Genomic DNA, 21,844 nt, shown 5'->3' with positions numbered 1-21,844 from the left:
TTTTCTTTTAGATGCATATATCCAGTGTTTTGTTTTAATTTTAGATGAATATTGCAAAGACAAAAATTGGACCTCTGATGAAACATGGTGAAACATTTTAGCAAATGGCCGGTGATGAGGACAATATGGGTGGTCAGAACAGACTTAGAGAATTATAGTCATGACAAACACAAACTAGTGATAAATGCCATTTCTGCCTCACTTCCAACAGAAGCAAAAAGTTAACAACATGAGAGATTTATGAGAATATATCCTGGTACTCTCAAAGCCTTGTCCTATAAACTGAATTAATAGGCCAGATTGCAGTAATTATCAAACAGTATACAATGGGTTAGTGTGGCAGATAGTACCCTCACAATGGCATCATTATTTTCACTGGAGCTGGAAGGATAAAGCTATAGATAAAACAATGAAATTTCTGACCACTCTAGGCACTTTTCATGTGAGTTCTGCTGAGGAGAGGTGACTGACAATAATTTTATGGAATAAATAAGATAGAAAATATTTTTGATTATAAGTCCCCTGAAGGCAAGTATCACATTGTATTCTTTGGACACTCCATGTGAAGAACAATTCCTTATTTGTAGGAGTTGCTCAGTAAATATTTGTTACTAATCGATAAGCTATATAAAATATGGTTCTAAATTGATGTTGTGCTACTTAACATCACATTTCAGTTAGCAAATTGCTGGCTATTGGCAAAAGTTAACATGAAAAGTTAGCAAATCAACTTCAACAAGAGATATTAGAATGGAAAAGTAGATAATATAAGCATATCTTATCTTATGCTTTTGAGTCATTCTTTGAAACCATGATGCTACATGAAATGACAATATGGGAGGCAATTGCACAGGAGTTCACTGGATAGATGAATAGACACATATATGTATGTATGTGATCTTATAGCAGGTTTTCACAAAATTACAATGGAGTGTGCTCTCTTCGGCAGCACATATACTAAAATTGGAACGATACAGAGAAAATTAGCATGGCCCCTGCTCAAAGATGACACCCAAATTCGTGAAGCATTCCATATTTAAAAAAAAAATTAAAATGGAGTTTGGATACTCTATTGTTAGTGTTTATTTGTGGGTAGATATGTCTTTGTATATGTGTATATGCGTGTTTATATATACATACTCATACATGCATACATGCATGCACACATACCTCTGAATCACTGACAAGATTGTTTCTTTGGTTAGCTGTGCTAGCTCCTTGAAGGTCTTTGTCAAGTAGATCACTTCTCAGGGATGTTCGCTGTATTGGGCTAATGTTGCCACTATCTAGAAAACTTCTCTTATTAGTGGGATCTCAGAGCACTTTAATAAATAACCTGGTGTCAACAACATTTGGGTATTCCCTTAGCAAGATCATGAAAGAAGAAATATATCAGAAGCAGAGGGACTATGCTTTCATAGACTAATGGCATCTGAGCCTAAGCTGGTTCCACATGCCCTCTATGTGGAAGCTTACAAAAGTTCCCTTCAAAAGGAGAGGAAAGAGAAAGAGACTGTCTCCTCAAATATGCACACTAAGGTCTACCTCAGTGATGAATTAAAAGGGTTTTTTTGACCATAAAGGACATTGAGAGGAAAAATTCAGAGGATATTGAATGTGTTCGGAAGTGGAGGAAGGTCCCCTTTCCCTTGAAACAGGATCACTAAACCTCCAAGTGGAATAGAACCAGGTAGGTCATATTGAGCATGCTTCAAAGACTGGGTCCTAATAGGCCAGCTCACCCATTATACTATGTACAAAAATAAACAAAAAACAAGCTCTGTCTTCAAAGAGATTTTATTCTATTGAGTGAAACTAAATGTACATGTTTAGGGGGAAGAAAAACCAACAACTTGAAGACTCTGGTTGAAACACTGTTGTAGCTATCCTGGGAAAAAGAGGGGTGAGGCAAGCATGGTGGGAAGGCCGCTGGACCTGATCCCATCCAAAACAGTAATCACCAAGATTATCAAGGAGGCATTCCCCATGGTGTCAACTCTCCAAAGAGGCCCATCTTTCAGATGGCAGTGTCTCTGTACCACATGCCATGTCCCCCCAAAACAGCTTTGAAATGAAAGACCATAAATGCTGGTGAATTATTGTCAGCAATGAAAGATAAAGAATTTGAAGGATTCATTTATCCTTTCAAACAAACACTAGAAACATAGGCATGACCAGAAAAGAGAAAAAAAGCTTCAGAGAGAAAGAATGATAAAGAAAAAAGGACAGATTCTGAGAATGAAGACAAATTGGGAAGAAGATTCCAATTATTATGATGAAAGGATGAAAAAGGAGGAACAGAATGATGAAGAAGAGATTGACAATTAAACTACATGGAAAGAATATCAATTCAGAAGATGAGAGGTTTGGAGTTCAATAATGTTGCCTCCATTGTGCTATTTAACAGAGAACTTTTTGGCCCTTTCCTCTACTGCCAGAAATGTTCACCTATAAAGGTATAAGAAAACTCTTTGAATAATCCCCAAATCAGAATTTTCCTGAATGAGAGATTTCCAATTTATTTACACATAATTCATAAATTATGACTTATTGACCAACTAGGTTATAAACTGCCACTGTCTGATTTTGTATAGTTTAAAAAAGGACAATCCATGCATTTCATTTTCTGTCTTAAGACCCAAGCTTCATTGTGGTTCAGTTTTTTTTCGGTCGTGCCTTACTCTGTGTGACCCTGTTTGGGGTTTTCTTTGCAAAGATACTGGAGTGGTTTGCCATTTTTTTCCAGCTCCTTTTACAGATGAGGAACTAAAGCAAACAGATGTAGGGACCAATTTTTAATTGGGGAGTGTTAGCTATGCAGCTCGCCACAATATTGGGGCAAGGAAGGAGACTGACAGCCTCCCTCAAAAACAGAACAGGATTTATTAACAAGAACAAACTTTAAAACACAAACAAGATCAGTATAATTAAGGGAAAGGAAATAAAATGGGGAAAGGGAAATGATACAACCTGAATAACACCACCACCCAGGAATCAGCTGAGAACACACAGCTGTATCCTGTCACCTTCCAGCTTCAAGCTAGAATGGCAAAACTCCTCCCTTCTTCTTCCCAGCGGACCCCAGTCTGACCACACACAGCCCGAAGCCAATTGGCTGGCAGCCCTGACTGATAGTCACATGACTGCCCTCACTGGGCTTTCAGTCATTATAATTTTGCCAGGCCCATGTAGATGTTGGTGAGTGGTGATGATGTGAAGTGCCAGCACAATGGCACAGTTACAACCAGTGGGTGGAGCACCATGCTGTTTGCAGAAGTACTGCGCCTAAGCCCCAGGCCAGTGCCCTCACCAGGGTTTTTTAATTCTAGCCAAGGGGCAGCTAGGTGGCACAGTGGATAGAGCACTGGCCCTGGAGTCAGGAGTACCTGAGTTCAAATCTAGCCTCAGACACTTTACATACTTACTAGCTGTGTGACCCTGAGCAAGACACTTAACCCCAATTGCCTCACAAAAAAAAAAAAAGCCAAAAGATGGGGTCATAAAAATCTCAAATAACAATTAATTCTTTACACAGAGTTGAGGGACTTTCCCAGGGTCACACATGTAATAAGTAGCTGAGGTCAGGTTTGAACTCAGGAAGATGAATCTTCTTGACTTCAGGCCAGAAACTCTGTCCACTGTGCCACTTAACTGCCCCTCACCCACCTACCCTCCACACTTAATATTGACTATTATTTAAGAGGCAGATGAACATTTAAGAGATTTGAATTCAGCATGAGAAGCTTATAATTGAATATAGCTCATCAATGAGCTAATCACTCAAAGTGATGGAGGTACTCTGAACTTGTATCACTATGCAGAAATATAATTGTTCTTAAAATACTGGGGGAAATTTAAAAATTACTTGAGGATATCAGAATTGAAGAAAAGTTGACAATTAGGTGCACAAAATCCTTATGCAACCAGGAATTCAAATGATATATTAAAAGTTGTTGCTATGTTCAAAGGAAAATCAAATGACATATTGGAATCTGGTACACTGAAGATTACATAAAACTATTAAGAACCATTGTGTTGGGGCAGCTAAGTGGCACAGTGGATAAAGCACCAGCCCTGGATTCAGGAGGACGTGAGTTCAAACCCGGCCTCAGACACTTGAAACTTACTAGCTGTGTGACCCAGGGCAAGTCACTTAACCCTCATTGCCCTGCCAAAGGAAAAAAAAAGAAAAAAAAAAAAACATTGTGTTTTAGAATCAATAGAGAAAACTAGCAAGGAAGAAAAAACTTTCTAAAACTAAGGATCCAGTTCGAATTTTGATAATTTATGTGCATGGTCTTGCTGGTATTCACCAGAAGTTAAGATAAATCCACTAGATGTATCTCAATTAATAGCTGTTGTTGTTGTTTGTCCTTCATTCTCAAAAAGGACCATGACATCAAGGTGATGTCATGACTTACAGTAAATTGGATTTAAGTGAGGAAGGGCTGTGTAAGGTCACCAACCTCACTCTCTCTTCCAGAACCATCTGGGTCCAGTGGCAAGCTATATATCAGGATAACTGAAGATGGCCCCTGATGTTTAAGGCAATTGGAGTTAAGTGACTTGCTCAAGGTCACACAACTAGTAAGTGCCTAAGGTGAAATTTTAACTCATGCCCTCCAAACTTCAGGGTCAGTGCTCTATGCACTGCACTACCTAGCTGCCTCATCTCAATTAAAAGGAAAAAGAAAATCAAAGAGGAATAAAAGTTCCAAGGTTACTAAGTAAGGACTGAATCTCAAACCAGCAACTTTTTTATGCTGATAAAGTTGTCAAGAGAAAGAGCAGATTATAGCAAGAGGGAACTTTAATAAGTAGCATGAGTTAATAAAGTGTTGTTACAATTATGTATACTAAAATAACTAGAAATTTAGAAAATAGGGTAAAAAGTATAAAAATATTAAGCTAGTTGTTAGTTTTACTATATAATAGCTATAACACTAGGAAAAATTTGAAAGATAATTACTTCTATAATCAAATTCTACACTGGCAAATATGATATACATTTTTTTTTGGTTGGGCAATGAGGGTTAAGTGACTTGCCCAGGGTCCCACAGCTAGTATCAAGTGTCTGAGGCTGGATTTGAACTCAGGTCCTCCTGAATTCAAGGCCAGTGCTTTATCCACTTTGTCACCTACCTGCCCCATATGAAATACATTTTTGCACAACTACAATATGACACTGTGTTTTATGCCATTCATTAAGGTTTGCAAATTGTGTGTATACATACATACACACATTGTATTATTGTATTTTATTAATATGGTATTGATAACAATTAATTCATGAATGTATTATACTGACATATAGAGGATTTTGTATGTGAAATATGTACATATATTTTCTATTATAACTGTATATGATAATATATAATGGTTAAAAGGGAATATTAACTTCTGTCTACATATTAATTGTTTGGAATAAGAATAGCACGTAAAGGACAAAAATATTTTATGTAAGGCAAGGCATTTATATTGATAGTCAAATGATATGGGGTATTATTGGTATTGTGGATGAACATTTTTATGGCTAACATGATTGGAAAATATCTTGTTTTTATATACAGTAATAAAATATGTATATGAAGAAACACAGCTTTCAGGTTGGGTTCTGGATAGTTCAGAAGAGAAAGTTATCTGTTGTGTAGATATGATGACTCAAAACTCACCCACTATCAACAATATATAATGATGCTTCACTGGTGTCAGAACAATTTAATGTTTTACTGATGTAGAGAAATATCTTTTATTTATCAAAAACTAGAGAAATATGAGTGCAAAGAAACATAGTTTCAAGGGCAAAAAAAGAGAGTGCTATGTTGGAGACCAGAGTTGCAGATTACAATGTATGCCTATGGTAATTTTCAAATACATATTTATGATTAAAAATGAAATGTTTTTCTTGAAGGATTATCGATTTGACAAGGAATATTTGGGGAGTTGAGCCTTTTGAAATAAAAAGTGAATCACTATATCTCAGCCAACTCTCATTTAAACTATTGAGGGCAGGACAGTAGCTGCACCAACAGCAGGAGGGAAAGCAAAGAAATCTTAGGAATGTTGGAAAGTTGCTCCATTTGTAGCTGTGGCAGTTCAAAATAATTGGCCGAGAGGTTTCCATTGAGCACTTGCTAATCGTTAAGAGAAAGTTGTGAGTTCATTGGCTATCATTAGCCAGGAACTACAAGGACAGGTATCGCCCTTCAATGCTACCTAAAATGGAAGAAACTTGAAGCTTTTCATAATAGATTGTTGATCTCCACTGCTGTTTCTGACTTGAGAAGGAAAATTGGAGCAGACTTTAGAATGGTTTTGGTATCCCACTTGTGAGGGCCCAAATTTGATATATGGTGCATTATTTGGGTGACTCACCTTAATATTGAGGTCCCAGAAATATGAGGGCCCTTTTAGTTTCACCCTCCCCTCTGAACTGCCCTTTTTAGATATTTCTCCTAGACCAAAAAGAAAGGAGCCTCTAAGCTTTAGTTCAAAAAGATCATATTTTATTACTTGGGAATTAATTAAACAACAAAGATGAAGCTAATAAAAATCAAAGATAAGGAAATAGGAAAATAGAAATACAGAGAAATACTCTTAACTCTAAACTTAACCTATGCACTCCCCAGAAATTTTCCAATTAAGATAGTTCAAAGGAATTTAGGGTTTTCCTTAATTAACTCACCAACACCTGGAAGTCTACAGTTGCTCATGCCACCCGGAAAAGCAGCCACCCAAGACAGAGCGAACATGAGCCACCCCCACAAGGGGAGAAGAAGAAGAGCTCCCCAGACCACTAGCGTTCCGGAAGAAGCCTAGCATTCTGGAAGAACCCTCTGCCTCCCTTCAGGGAGCATTCAATCTTTCCTCCCCCAAAAGGGGAGCTCCTTCTGACTTCAGTAGCATATGTAACCTCAGAGTGGGCCAGGGGTTGCCCCTCCCAAATTAGTCAGCTAAAAACTGCAATATTAATCTTTACCACAAATAATTTTTACCATACACTGCTGTTGCTCAGTTTTGGCTCTTCATGACCCTGCTTTGTATCATGAGTGACTTTTAAATGGTCAACCTCAGCTGTGTTGCTGTGAACTTCATTCTGATTGGCCAGTGCAGCACCTAGGGAACTATAGGTGTGAACTTGTCTTGGATAGTCTTCATAGCCCAGAGATATACAGATTGATAAACTTTGCAGTTCTATAGATTAAAGAAAACTGCCATATTCACATTGAGTTTATCCTTTCTAAACAGTTTTAAGGGTCCCGATTCATTGAAAGACTTTTGTCTCTTAACCAAGGAGTAATGAGGATCAATAGTCAAACGTTGAGGAGAAAAGCAATTTTGAGTAGTGCAGTTGTTCCTGAATGAACCAATAACAATGAAGCCTATGTCTAGATTTTTGAGATATCCTAAACGCATAAATATTCCTATCACATATCCTTCCTTTCAGTTTTCTATAAGTTTGTACACACTCTTTACTGTAGCTCCAAGTATATTGGTGGAAATGTGTGATACAGATTTAAATATGTTTTGTGATTTTATTATTTTATATTTGCTTTAATATATACATATAATTACATACTTTTTGCCTGACTATTAATTAAATGATAATATTTCAGACCTAAGGTTCCTCATTGAAAGGCTGGTTGTATATATAAAAATGAATTGGATGGGTGCTCAAGAACTAATGGTGACTATGGTAAGTATATTTATTTTCAAAAATGTTATCTCCAACATCTTGAGAGAGTTGGAATGTGGTGGTGGCCTCTCTCTTTCTGGAAACTTAAACCTGCTAGTTGAAAGTGGGTTGCAGTGACTTAATCAATAACAGGAGGGGAAAATAAAGAGTTGGGAATGTCTTACTACCTAAATGAGAGGTATGAAGCCCTAGGAGCTTCTTCTGAGCCTATACCTCTAGGCAAGCAATAAATAATTCAGTCTTTACTCTCTCTCATAATCCAGATTTCCTTTCATCCACCAATAACCAGTTCATGATCTGTCATATGTTTGCATGCGTATAGACACATATCATCTCTTGAATAATCACTCTACCTTTTAACTCAGATGTTGAGACTTTATAACACTGTCAACTAGGACCACTAAATTCAGGAAATAGTTCTAACATTCTATTGAGATGTGGGGGTGGTAATTCATGATTGTAGAAAATTACACAAGAATTTCCTTTAATGTACAGACTTCCTCTTGAACTCTGAAACATAAGAGTAAGTCATAGAGGTGAGTCACAATGCTAATTCTGCTCCACAATGAAAAATTTAACTACATTTAGTAGGGATAGATGCATAGAGAAATAAGGTAAAAAAACTTAAAAGAAAAAAATTCCCCAGAACATTACAAAAGTTTCTAAACAAATTACTGTACAATTATGAACATATGCTTTGTATGCATGTGCCTACATACATATGTGTGCATATTTGCATATATATATATATATGCAAGCTTAATCTAAGAGTTATGTATTTATTATTTAAGTGTCAAATCACTGAAAGTGACTCATTCAAACTAAGGGAATATAACCTTAATTGAAGCCGTCTTCAGTGAGCAATCCCTTAAAACTAATCACTATAAGGGGGAAATGACAAATTTAAACCTTAACACTGAGGTTGTGTTTGCTTCAAGTATCTCATAATGCATGAATCTGAATATTAAGATTTTCCTTCTCATTTTGTCAATGTTACCAATATGATCTCTAAGGATGGTTCTTTTAAAAGTAGTGACTATAATTAAATTGTCTATTCTGATTGTTGTATTATTAAAAACTTGGGCAACAGTCACTTAAACTGACTAAACTTGGTACACAAACCCCATGATAAATATTGTTCAAATAAGACAACACTGTATACAAAGACAGCAATATTGTTTGATGCAGAACTGTGACTGACTTGACTACTCTCAATAATACAATAATCTGAGAGAATCCCAAAAGAATATTCATGAAACATACTATCTACCTCCAAAGAAAGAAATTATATTGATGGACTACACTGGAGCATGCTATTTTTCACATTCTTTCATTAAGTGACAAATATGGTGATGTTTTGCATGATCATATATGTATAACCCATATCAGATTGTTTGCTGCCTCAGGAAGGGGGGAGGGGAGAGAGGGGAAGAGGGATAGAGATTAGAATTGTAAAGAATTAATTGTTATTTGAGGTTTTTATGCCTTAGCGCACATTAGCCTGGGGCTCTGCAAACCTCATGGTGCTCTACCCAATGGTTGTAGCCATTGCCATGGCGCTGGCACCTCAAGCCATCACTACTCCCTGACGCCTACATGGGCCTGGAAAAATTATAATGATTGGAAGCCTAGTGAGGGCAGTCATGTGACTGTCAGAGCGGCCATCCCATTGGCTGGGGCTGGTGTGGAGTTTTCCTGGGATTGGGGGAAGAGAATTGAGCATTCTAGCTGGACGCTGGAACAACAGGAGTTGTGCTGCGTATTCTCAGCTGATTCCTGGGTGGTGGTATCTTTTGAGGTTGTATAATTTCCCTTTTCCCATTTTATTTCCATTCCCTTGATCCTGCTGATCCTGTTTGTGTGTGTGTGTGTGTGTGTGTGTGTGTGTGTGTGTTTTTAAGTTCGTTCTTGTTAAAATAAATCCTGTTTTGTTTTGAGGGAGGCTGCCGGTCTCCTTCCTTGTGCCAATATTGCAGCGAGCCACTTAGCTAACACTCCCCAATTAAAAATTGGTCCCCACAGAACAGAAAAATATAAATAAAAATGTTTAACCTGGAAAAAAAGAAGGTTGTGGAGGGTGCACTGGGAAGGGTACAGGATGTGTATATGTATCTATATACACACACATAAATATATATGTTGTGCATATTTGAGTTATTTATATAGTAATTATATTTAAACAAATTTGTAATACATATTATTTATATAAATTGATATGTTTATTTTATTTATAAAACCATTATTTACCTATATAAAAAAAGAAAACTGCCTGTTTATTTTAAAAAAAGGAAGAGGAAGGATTTAAAATACTGTTATAAATACTACAATATATCTAGGCATATCTAAATGTAATAATATAGAAAATCTACATTATATATGTCATATATTTATTATATATATCATATTATATATATGTTTGATATATGTATAAAATTTAATTATTTATCACAAATAAAATAAGAAATCTATTGAGATTAAGGAACAGTAAGTCTGATGCTTCTTGAATTAAAGAGATTAAAAACAAAAAAGTAATTCAGCTAGCAACCTTTTAATTCTTTGTGTGGGGGAGGACTATCTTCCAAGTCATAATCTTAAAGTCTGAGATATGAATACACTTTAAATATGAGAGAACTTAGAGAAGAAGAAACTTTCATATTCTTTTCTATATCTATTCCCCCAGACCCTACAGATAGTTATAATATCCTAGGCCAGGGCAAGGGGCTTTCATTCAATGGTGTTCAAGGATATAGCTGATTGTTGCCATTGCTTTTTCTATAGTCACTGATGATCTCCCTTTGTAACTTCAGCTAAAAGTTTCTCATAGCTTTTAAACAACTCTACCCTCTGTTGATTCCCCTTCTTCATACAGTGATAATACTGCATTAAAAAAAAAATTCAGGTATTCAACTGTGTAAATTACCATTTGAATATAGCATGTTAATTATATTATCCAATTGTTATAAATATTTCACAGTGATAGGTTGATAATGTAATTTGAACATAATGGCTCACATTTATATAAAACTTTTCCTTACACTAATCTTGGTGAAATTGATCATTATCTCTATCTTCCATCTTAGTATAGTGAAGCCCAGAGAATTTTAATAGAGTACTTCATGGTCTCAAAACTAGAAAATGTCAGAATTTTACAGCAACTAAGTCTTCTGACTCTAACCTCAATGTTCCTTTTAATATGTCACTCTTATGGTCTGATAATGTTAATAATAGTGATCTGCTTTTCTTCAGAAAAAAATTTTATTTTTATGAATTTATACATATTGTATATTGCATTGAACTAGGTGAAATGAAGAGATACATAAAAAGAAATTCACTTTCAAATATTTATTCAATTATTACAATGTATAAGAAAAATCATAGCCCTTGTTCTCAAAAATATTCAACATATATTGAAAATAATTCTTATTCACCAGTTTTATTTGGTAACACATTTAGTATGATACTTTGATTATTAAGAAATTTTAAAGATTAATATAAACTATTTTGTGATAAGTGGCATTTATAACTCAATCAGTGATGGATAGTTACTATAGAAGTTCATAACTCTCTATACTCTTTAAAGATGACTATGTGCATATATATGTTCACTATTTTACAGTTGTATAAGGATTGGTAATTAAATATGGTTCTTTTGTCATACTCTCAATTTATATGAATTTTAAACTTTTTAAAAAAGTAGAATAAGAAATATTGTTTTAAGAAATAAATATACAAAATACAGCGATATTTGCTCCATTCTCTTATACCTTCTTATCCTTTACTAGTTTAAATGATTGGAACAAATAAAATGGGTTTCTCTATTTCATATCAAGGGGGATTGTGTGGTAAAAGTGGACCCTATAAAAGGAAGACAATGGAAAAAAGTTATGTGGAGAGATTAAAAGTGGCAAATAAGGGAATGGAGGCTGTTGTCTTCATCTTTAACTTGAGCAATGACTTTGAAAGACTAGGGTATTGTTGAAACTTATCCTAATCTGGCTTGAAAAATAATGGTGGATGAAGCCACGAGCAGTGGCAATATGTGAGGGGCATGTGTGTGTGTGTGTGTGTGTGTGTGTGACAGAGACAGAGACAGAGAAGGAGAGAGACTGAGAAAGAAAACACAGAGAGAAATGAAGACAGAGAAAGAGAGAAACAGAAACAGAGAGATACAGAGACAGAGAAAGAAACAAGGATGAAACAGAGAATCAGAGACAGAGAGAAACCAAGAAAGAGTGCAACCCTCTCTATTTTCAATCTTCCATCAATTATGAATGAAGAAGCAGTTTAAAAAAAAAAAAAAACAGAAATTACTGAGGAAAGTCTCAGGCCAGTCAGTAACTAAACAAGTACTTTGTGCCTACTATGTGCAAAGCTCTGTGCTTTGCGTTGTGATGAAATAATAGGATTTGACAGATGCCCAGGAGCCCCATCTGTAGATTGATTTGGAATTGATTGAATTGGGTGAGACCGAGAGACTGAGAATCTACTTAAGGATAATTAAATAGGGACCAGGGCCCTGAGTAGGTTGTTGTTCTCAGAAGTTGAACTTGGTTAAGGTTTATTAAATTGAGATCACACGTGGCCAACACTGAGTAGAGTGTGTTCTCAGAGGTTGTGAACTGTGACATCAACAGGAGACCACCCTCAACCAATCAACTTAAAGCAGTGTGTAAGGATTGCCTCTGCTCCGGACCTAAAAAAAGCTTCCACACTCAGTTTGAGGGCAGTTTGTGATTGATACAGGCTTTTGGAGGAAGACTTGAGGAAGAACCTGACCAGGCTGGAAATCTAGGCTTGATAGGCCTTTTCTTAACTTTCTGAACTCCACATGAATACCTGGTATGCTTTAATAAATGCTTAATGCCCAAAGACAGGCGCTAAAGCTTCTAATTTAAGGCTACCACACATTTAGATTTTAAAATATCACAGTTTTGAAGGTTCCTGCTCTCCAGGGGTTCATCATCTAATGGGGAAGACAATTTGGAGAACACTATGTACAAAAAAGTTATATACCAGATAAACAGAAAAAAAATCAACAAAAGAAAGGCACTAGAATTAAGGGGGATTGGGAAATGTTTCTTTTTTTAATTAACATTTTAATTTAAAGATTTGAGTTTCAGATTCTATTCTTCCCTCTTTCCCTCCTTCCCCACCCCCTCTCCCAAGTGGTAAACAAATAGAGGTTATACATGTACAATTATGTACAATAATTTCCATATTAGTCATTTTGTATAGGAATATTCCAATAAAAGGGAAATAATGAAAGAAAATGAAAAAGAGTAATGCTTCAGTCTGTGTTCAATCAGTATCAGTTCTTTCTCTGGATGTAGATAGTATGCTTCATCATTAGTCTTTTGGGGTTGTCTTGGGTCATTGTATTGCTGAGAATAAAGTCATTCACAGTTTTTCATGGAACCATATTGCTGTTACTATGTATGTACATTGTTATTCTGGTTCTGTTCACTTCAGTATACATCAGTTCATGTAAGTGTTTCCGGGTTTGAGAAATGTTTGTTGTAGAAGATGAGATTTTAGGTGTAAGCAAGGGAAACCAGGAGGCTTCTCCATTAGAGGAGTTCTTCCATTAAGGAATTAAGTGGTTCTGGGGATTCATTATATATTTTGAGGGAATAATGCCTGTCATGAATTTGATTTTTTTCATTATTCTTTGAACAAAATTTAAATTATTCTATAACATTTTATAATGCATCCTTGCAAATTGGCAGCTTGTCTTCATTTATTATACATTGCCATGAATAGCATATTTTATGAGGCTTTACACCCAGGGAAACTCATTTTATTTAAAGGCCAACATTTATTTAATACTCAATCATAAATTATATTGTTTTTTCATTAAATAAATGAAAAATTAAGTAAATAAGTAATAATGTATGCGTAGTATGATAATTTAAGTTTTAAAACTGAAAGTACACATAACACAATTAATAGTTTTTGGGGAAAGAGGAGACAGGGAAAGACCAAATACATTTGATCTATTCCTCATTCCTTTGATATTTTGGAATACTATCATATATCCCAGGTTTCCAGGATGGGTCTTATAAAGTCCAAGAATGAGAAAATTCTCCAACATGTACCTGTACCTATTATGTAATGAGAGAACCTCTGACACAAGGGTTATACATATGATTAGTTTTATTCAACATATTTATTAAAATGCTTTTTATATGGAGCATAATATGCTACATTCTGATTACTTGTATCTAGATTAGGATTCTCTCATATAAAAGCAGGAATTATTTTACATTTTTGTCAAGCACTCAATCAAACAAAAAGCCTTACTAGTACTAATTATGTAGCAAGCCTATGCTAAACAATGGAGATAAAAAAACAAAAGTAAAATAATCTCTGCCCTCAAGGAGCTTGCATTCTAATGTATATTACAAATGAATACAAAATAGGGTTGATGCAGAGGGTACTAACCCTAGAGATCAGAAAAGGCTTCATACTGGAAAACATTTTCTACAGACAGTATTTTTTTTGGCGGGGTGGGGTTGGGGCATTGGGGGTTAAGCGACTTGCCCAGGGTCACACAGCTAGTAAGTGTCAAGTGTCTGAGGCTGGATTTGAACTCAGGTCCTCCTGAATCCAGGGCAGGTGCTTTATCCACTGCATCACCTAGCTGCCCCCTAGAGCCAGTATTTCTGAATAAAGCCTCATTTCTAAAATATATAGAGAACTGAATCAAATTTATAAAAATACAAGTCATTCCTCAAATGAAAATGGTCAAAGGATCTGAACAGGCAGTTTTCAGATGAAGAAATTAAAGCTATCCATAGTCATATGAAAAAGTGCTCTAAATCAATATTGATCAGAGAAATGCAAATCAAAAGAATTCTGAGGTACCACCTCACACCTATCAGATTGACTAATATGACAAAAAAGGAAAATAATAAATGTTGGAGATGTGGGAAAATTGGAACACTAATACATTGTTGGTAGAGTTGTGATCTGATCCAAACATTCTGGAGAACAATTTGGAACTGTGACCCTTAAAGGGCTATAAAACTGTCTATATCCTTTGACCTAGCAATTCCACTACTAAGTCTGTATCCCAGAGAGATCATTAAAAAGGGAAAAGGACCCACATGTACAAAAATATTTACAGCATCTCTTTTTGTAGTGGTGAAGAATTTGAAATTGAGATGATGCCCATCATTTGGGGCATGACAGAACCAGTTGTGGCCTATGACTGTGATAGAATACTATTGTGCTATAAGAAAGGATGAGCATGTGTATTCAAAAAAACCTGGAAAGACTGATATGAACTGATTCTGGGTGAAATGTGTAGAACCAGGAGAACACTGTACAAAGTAACAGCAACATTGTGTTATGATCAGCTGTGGTAGACTTAGCTCTTCTCAGTAATATAATGATCCAAGGCAATTCCAAAATATTTGTGATAGAAAATGCTATGCACATCCAGAAAAAGAACTATGGAGTCTTAATGCAGATCAAAGTATGCTATTTTCACTTTGTTATTTTTTCTTTCTTATGGTTTTTTCCTTTTGTTCTGATTCCCCTTTTACAACAACTAGTCTACAAAATAACTAACTTATACATATAATTTATATTATATATTATATTATTAATATACCAATATAATGTATTATATAATATATAACTAACATCTATATAGATATTGGTTTATATATGTATACACACATATACATACATTATCTATATTATATAATAATTATATATTAATGTATACATGTGTGTATATATGTGTGCACACATACACAGACACACACAACTATATATACACATATGTGTGTATGGATAGATCTATCTATCTATCTATCTATCTATCTATCTATAATATGATTGGAATAGGTAGATAATGAGGCAGGTAACCCCACCACAGTATATTGCAATAATCCTGGAGTGATGTGATTAGAATTTGTACCAGAGAAGTTTCAGAGGAAAGAAGATGTATTGGAGAGGTATTGCAAAGGCAAAATTGACAAACCTTGGCAAAAGATTGGACATAAGGGGTGAAATATATTTTTTAATTATAAAATTACTTTATTATCTTCCAGTTACATGCAAAGATAGTTTTCAACATTTGTTTTTTAAAATATTGTTAGTTCCAAATATTTCTCCCTCGTTCCCTTCTCTCCCCTTACTCCAAGACAGAAAGCAATCTGATATAGGTTATATTTGTGCAATCATATTAAACATATATCTACATTAGTCATTTTGTTAAAGAACAATTAGAACAAAAGGGAAACAAACCTCAAAAAAGAAAACAACAACAACAAAAAGTAGAAACAGTATAGTTCAATATGAATTCAGATTCCACAGTTCTTTTTTCTGGATGAGGAGAGCATTTTCCATCATGAGTCCACTGGAATTGTCTTAGATCATTGTACTGCTGAGAAGAGTTAAGTCTTTCACAATTGATCTTCAAACAGTGTTGCTGTTGCTGTGTACAACATTCTTCTGGTTCTGCTCACTTCACTCAGCATCAGTCCACTTAAGTCTTTACAGGTTTTTCTGAAATCTGCCTGGTCATCATTTCATATAGCACAATAGTATTCCATTACCTTCATATACCACAACCTGTTCCATCATCCCCCAATTGATGGCCATTCCCTCGATTTCCAATTCTTTGCCACCACAAAGAGAAATGCTATAAATATTTTTGTACACGTGGGTCCTTTTTCCTTTTTAATGATCTCTTGGAGATACAGACCTAGTCGTGGTATTACTAGGTCAAAGGGTATGTACACTCCCATAGCCTTTTGGGCATAGTTCAAAATTGCTCTCCAGAATAGTTGGATGAGTTCACAACTCCACCAAAAATGCATTAGTGTTCCAATTTTTCCACATCTTCCCCAACATTTATTATTCCCTTTTTTGTCATATTTGCCAACATGATAGGTTTGAAGTAGTACATAAGAGTTGTTTTAATTTGCATTTCTCTAATCAATAGTGATTTGGAGCATTAAGGGGTGAAAGATATTGAAGAGTCCAGGATTACTCCTAAATTGTGAGTCTGGGGAACTGTTCCAAATTGTTCACAGAGGTTTTAGGCAAAAAAACCCCTTCTTTATTCCATTGGAGGAGGGATACTAGACAGTATGCCAGAGTCTCCTTTAGGAGGAGGCCCACTGCAGTGAGGCTAAGTTTTGATATAGTAGTAGCTAGACAAAGAAACACACAGTAGTAAGCTGTAGTCATAGCAATGAGGGGGTAACAGCAACAATGAGGAAAGTATGATTCATAGAAGCCTTCATGACCAGAACATGGTTTCTGGGCTCAGGGACCATCTGAGGGGTGGTATAATAAAACAATTATGTGATTCTGCTGCAACAGAGTTCAATCAGAGAGTGAGCACAAAGCATTTTTATTAAGCCAGGTTAAGGGCACAGCTTGCTTGCTGGGCTTTAGCTATAGAAAATAGGGCATCTCCTAATAGTAAAAAGAGAGGGCTGGGGGGCAGCTAGGTGGTATAGTGGATAAAGCATTGGCCATGGATTCAGGAGGACCTGAGTTCAAATCCTGCCTCAGTCACTTGACACTTATTAGCTGTATGACCTTGGGCAAGTCACTTAACCCTCATTGCCCCACTCCCCCCTCCCCCCCAACCCTGAGAGACAGAGACAGAGAGAGAGAGAGAGAGAGAGAGAGAGAGAGAGAGAGAGAGAGAGAGAGAGATGGTTTTTGAATGGGGATCTTGATAGGAAGATACTAATATCCTCGGCAGTAACAGGGAAACTGGGGAGAGAAATAGCGGGAAAATATAATGATTTCCATTTTGAACATTTTGAATTTAAGATGTCTTCTAAGCATCTAAACTGAGATGTCCAAAAAGCAGATGGAGATGTGAGATCGGAGGTCAGCCAAGAGGTTCAGACGAGTTAAGTGGACTTGAGAATCATCAGCAATGAGACAATAATTAAACCTATAAACAATGTAGTATAGAGAAAAAAGAGAAGAGATTCCAGGATAGAAACCTGAGGAAGACCTATGTTTAGAGGATGTGATCTGTAAAAGGATATAGCAAAGGGGAAGCTAGATGGCGCAATGGTAAAGCACCGGCCCTGGATTCAGGAGTACCTGAGTTCAAATCTGGCCTCAGACACTTGACACTTACTAGCTGTGTGACCCTGGGCAAATCACTTAACCCTCATTGCCCTGCAAAACAAAAACAAAAAACAAAAACGTATATAGCAAAGACAGAAAAGGAGTAGTCTGATGGGTAGAAGGAGAACCAGAAAAACATGGTATCCCAAAAACCTAGAAGGAAGAAAACTAGGGGAAGGGGATCAACAGTGCCAAAGACTGTAGAGAGGTTTAAAAGAATGAAGATTGAGAAAGGGCCACTGAATTTAGCATCTAAGAGATTATTATTAACTTTGGAGAGAGAAATTTCAGTGAAATGATAAGTTCAAAAGCCTGATTATAAAGTATTAAGAAGAAAGTAAGAGGAGAGAAATTGGAGACATCTATTATAGACAGCATTTTCAAGGAGTTTAGTCACAAAAGACAGAAAAGGTACAATGCGATAAGAAGGATCAAGGAGGATCAAGTGAGTTTTTTTTCAACATAGGGGAAATATGGAAATCTTTGTAGGCAATAAGGGTTGAGCCAGTAGAAAAGAAAAGAGTGAAAATAAGTGATAAAGTAGCAATGACAGAGAGGACATTATGTTGGAGGACATAGGGTGATATTGCTTGATCAAGTAGAGTAATTAGCCTTGGTAAGGAGTAAGTTGACCTCATTATATAAGCCACTGTGAAGGAAGAGATAGTAGTACACTGCATGAGACAGGAAAAAGCAGAGAAAAAGAATCTCATAATAAATGACCCTAATTTTGTTTTTCTGTAAAATATGAGACAAAGTTCTTCCCTGAAAATGTGTGCCATGAATGACTTGAGAAGGGATAGATAAGGTTTGGAAGAACTCCTATGAAGAGTTGGATAATGATTAATAATATCTAGCATTAGCAAGTTCCTCCATGAGGTTTTGTAACATAAATTTGTAGTGGATCCTTTCAGAACTGTTCTGTGATCTCCACCTTCATTTAGCTACATGTGTGTAGGAGTAAAGGCCACAAATAGTGGGGATATTATTCACTGGTAAGACTCGGTAGGGGCGGCTAGGTGGCTCAGTGGATAGAGCACCGGCCCTGGAGTCAGGAGTACCTGAGTTCAAATCTGGCCTCGGACACTTGACACTTACCAGCTGTGTGACCCTGGGCAAGTCACTTAACCCCCATTGCCTGAAAAAAAAAAGACTTGGTAGGGCATAATTCATTAAATGATAAGGTGGCTATGTATTCAAAAGAGAAGCATAGTATAGAGTTGAATTGGTTCACAAAGGAGTCAAGATGGAGAAGAGAAAAGAGTGGCTAATGCAGGGGACATGGCTGATCATGGTATAAATGAAGTGTCAAGAGACTAGAGGTCTTGAGATAGATTTAGGGTTCTGTATGGGAAGCGGAGGGAGAGGTGAAATTCCTTTAGATTATGGTTGGATAGGGAGATTTGAGAATTTTTGAACATGGAGGTGGTACATTTGCAGGTGATTGTAAGATCGCAGATATGATTATTTTGTTTGTGTGGCTAAGGTAAAGTGGAGAAGTAGATCATCAAAAATGAGTAGGTTGCATATCTGAGTGATTAGAGACATTGAGAGAGAGTCAATATATATTCTGAAGTTCCCTAGTGTGAGAGCAATAGTTGGAGAGGAGAAAAAATGTGAGCCATATTCTAAACTCAGTGAGGAAGGGACGGCTGTGACCTGGAGTTCTATAGAAAATAGTTACCAAGGTGATAGGTAAGGATAGTAAGAACTACTTTGTTAAAAACTGAGTATACACACATGAAAGTAAAAATAGTATTTTCCCTCAAGAAATTACTTTATAATGGTGGCAACAACTCAGCAAAATGGTGGTGAAGGAGGGGTCTTTTGGTTTGCTGATAGGAAAGATTGCAGATAAATTTATACATGTGTTTCAGTAGCAATGGCAGTACTGATTTTACTATGGTTCCAAAATCAGAATATTGAGGGAGGAAATTAGGGTTAGACCTAGACATAATGGCTTACATAAAGCATTCACCAAGCAGGACCATTGTTTCTAGGACAGTTATTCCATAGATGAAAGTTTTAATCCATCCAAGACATGGTCTCTGATCTGGGAGGTAAGGCAGCTTGGGAAACCAGCTCATGTATATAGTTGGCCATGTGAGACACTCAGCAAATTCTGATGGCAAGTACCTTTGGTGGGAGTTTCAGAACTGAAAGGTTTTTAAGTCCTCCATACCACCTGGTCAAGTTGGAAAGATGGATGGTGATAACATGGCTTGTGAGACCTTGGGAAAGTCTCTTAACATCTGTGAGAATTAGAGCCACCTCCTGCTGAGAGGGACATTGTGAGAACCAGGCCTGAAAAGAAAATATGTCTTAGCATCTGAAAGCAGCCTGGCATCCAGAAGTGGCCTGGCACCTGGAAGTTACCACCTGTAAGTCTTTTCAATCAGTGCTATCAGCCAATTAGCTTGTAGCTGTGTGGGAGGACAGCCCTGATTCCTGTTTCACAGGGGGCTTCCAGGAGAAGCTGCTGAGAAGCACTCTTTTCGTTCAGGACTTTGGTTTTGTGGAAGACAGAGAACTTCAGATGGGCTGTTATGGAAAGGCAACATTTTATCTCTGGCTGTCCTAAAAAGATCTAAGCTAGGGTTTTCCATTCTATAAGAAATCTGTTCGCAATCTCTCTCTATCTCTTCACTAACTTCTAATACATTTTAATAAATACTTAAAAACCTAAACTCTTGCTGAATTAATTGATCAGTAAATCTTAGCTAGTTTCTCCCCCACACTAGGGTCAGGTCAGACGACCACACATTAGATTTGAAACATCACAGCTAGAATTTTAGGCTTTACACATATCTGGTCCTCAGTCTTATCATCTATAAAAGGAGGCAGTTAGAATTAATTCATTCTAAAGTCCCTTCCAGCTACAAAACTTTTGTTTATGAACTATGGAGTTAAGAAGTTACAATCTGTGTTGTTAGAATAAGAAACCACACTGATGAATTCATGGAACTTCTTAAGGGTTCAAGAAGAATGAAGATCATTCTTTATTAACATTAATAGCATTAAATCACATATTTTCAGGGGACAGTGTCAAGATGGTGGAGGAAAGGCTCTGACCCTTGCAGCTCCCAGCACGAACTATCCACATACCTTCAAAATAATGCCATAAGACAATTCTTAGAGCAGCAGAACCCACAAAAGAACTGAGGGAAATCATTGTCCAGCCAAAGACTTCTTAAAAGGGTGACAGGGAAAGTCTGTGGAACCAGCCTGAGAGAGGAGCACAGGACAGCATGGATCCAACCCCAGGCAGGCCATGCCTCCAGAGCCTTGGAACCATCAGCATCAGTGGCTTCTTCTAAAACTCTGCTCATAGACTACTGAGGGGGTCCAGTGGTTGGCAGGAGGAAATAGCTAAGGTCTTTACAGGAACTAAGGCGGAGTGCCCATACTCTGAACCAGTAAGCAGATTCAAGTGGCAGTGGCCCAGTGTGGGAGGAGCACAGGCACTCCAAGATTCAGTCATAGAGAATCAGATTTCAATCTAATTTCTGCTCCTGGGTTAAAGAGTAACTGGGTTTGTGATTATTTACAGGCCAGGCATGCTGAGGAGCCTCTCATTAAATAATACCACCTGGGACCCCCTGTAGCTTGGGACAGTGCATCCTGGAAGCAGGGCTCCACCATAAGAAGGAGTTAAAAGCCAAAATAATAGACCAGCAAGATGAATAGGCAGACAAAGCAACAGACAAAGGAAAGTTTCTTTGGCAACAAGGTAGATCAAAATACACCCTCAGAAGAAAATATCAAAGCTTCCAAGAAAAAATATGAATTGGTCTCAGGCCATAGAAGCACTCAAAAAGGACTTTGAAGATAAAGATAGGTAGAGGGAAAAGTTAGAGAGGTAGAGGAAAAAAATGGAAAGAGAAATGAGAGTGATGAAGGAGGGTCATAAAAAAAAAGTCAAAAGCTTGAAAAGCCAAATTCGCCAAATAGAAAAGGAAGCATAGAAACTCTCTAAAGAAAAACACTGCTTAAGAATTAGGATAGAGCAAATAGAAGCTAATGACTTTATGAGAAATC

At 36.6% G+C, this 21,844-nt stretch overlaps 1 non-coding gene across 1 annotated transcript; it reads left to right on the top strand.

Moving 5' to 3' along the window:
* Window positions 1–933: 933 nt before the first annotated feature.
* LOC122737507 lies at window positions 934–1,040 on the top strand. The gene has a single exon (XR_006354341.1). It is a non-coding gene; the product is annotated as a U6 spliceosomal RNA (small nuclear RNA).
* The last annotated feature ends 20,804 nt before the right edge of the window (window positions 1,041–21,844 follow it).

Source organism: Dromiciops gliroides, chromosome 1 (genome assembly GCF_019393635.1).
Source record: "Dromiciops gliroides isolate mDroGli1 chromosome 1, mDroGli1.pri, whole genome shotgun sequence".
Lineage (NCBI taxonomy): Eukaryota > Metazoa > Chordata > Mammalia > Microbiotheria > Microbiotheriidae > Dromiciops > Dromiciops gliroides.
The sequence above is the reverse complement of the archived record's forward strand: the minus strand, read 5'-3'. Positions and strand labels throughout refer to the sequence as shown.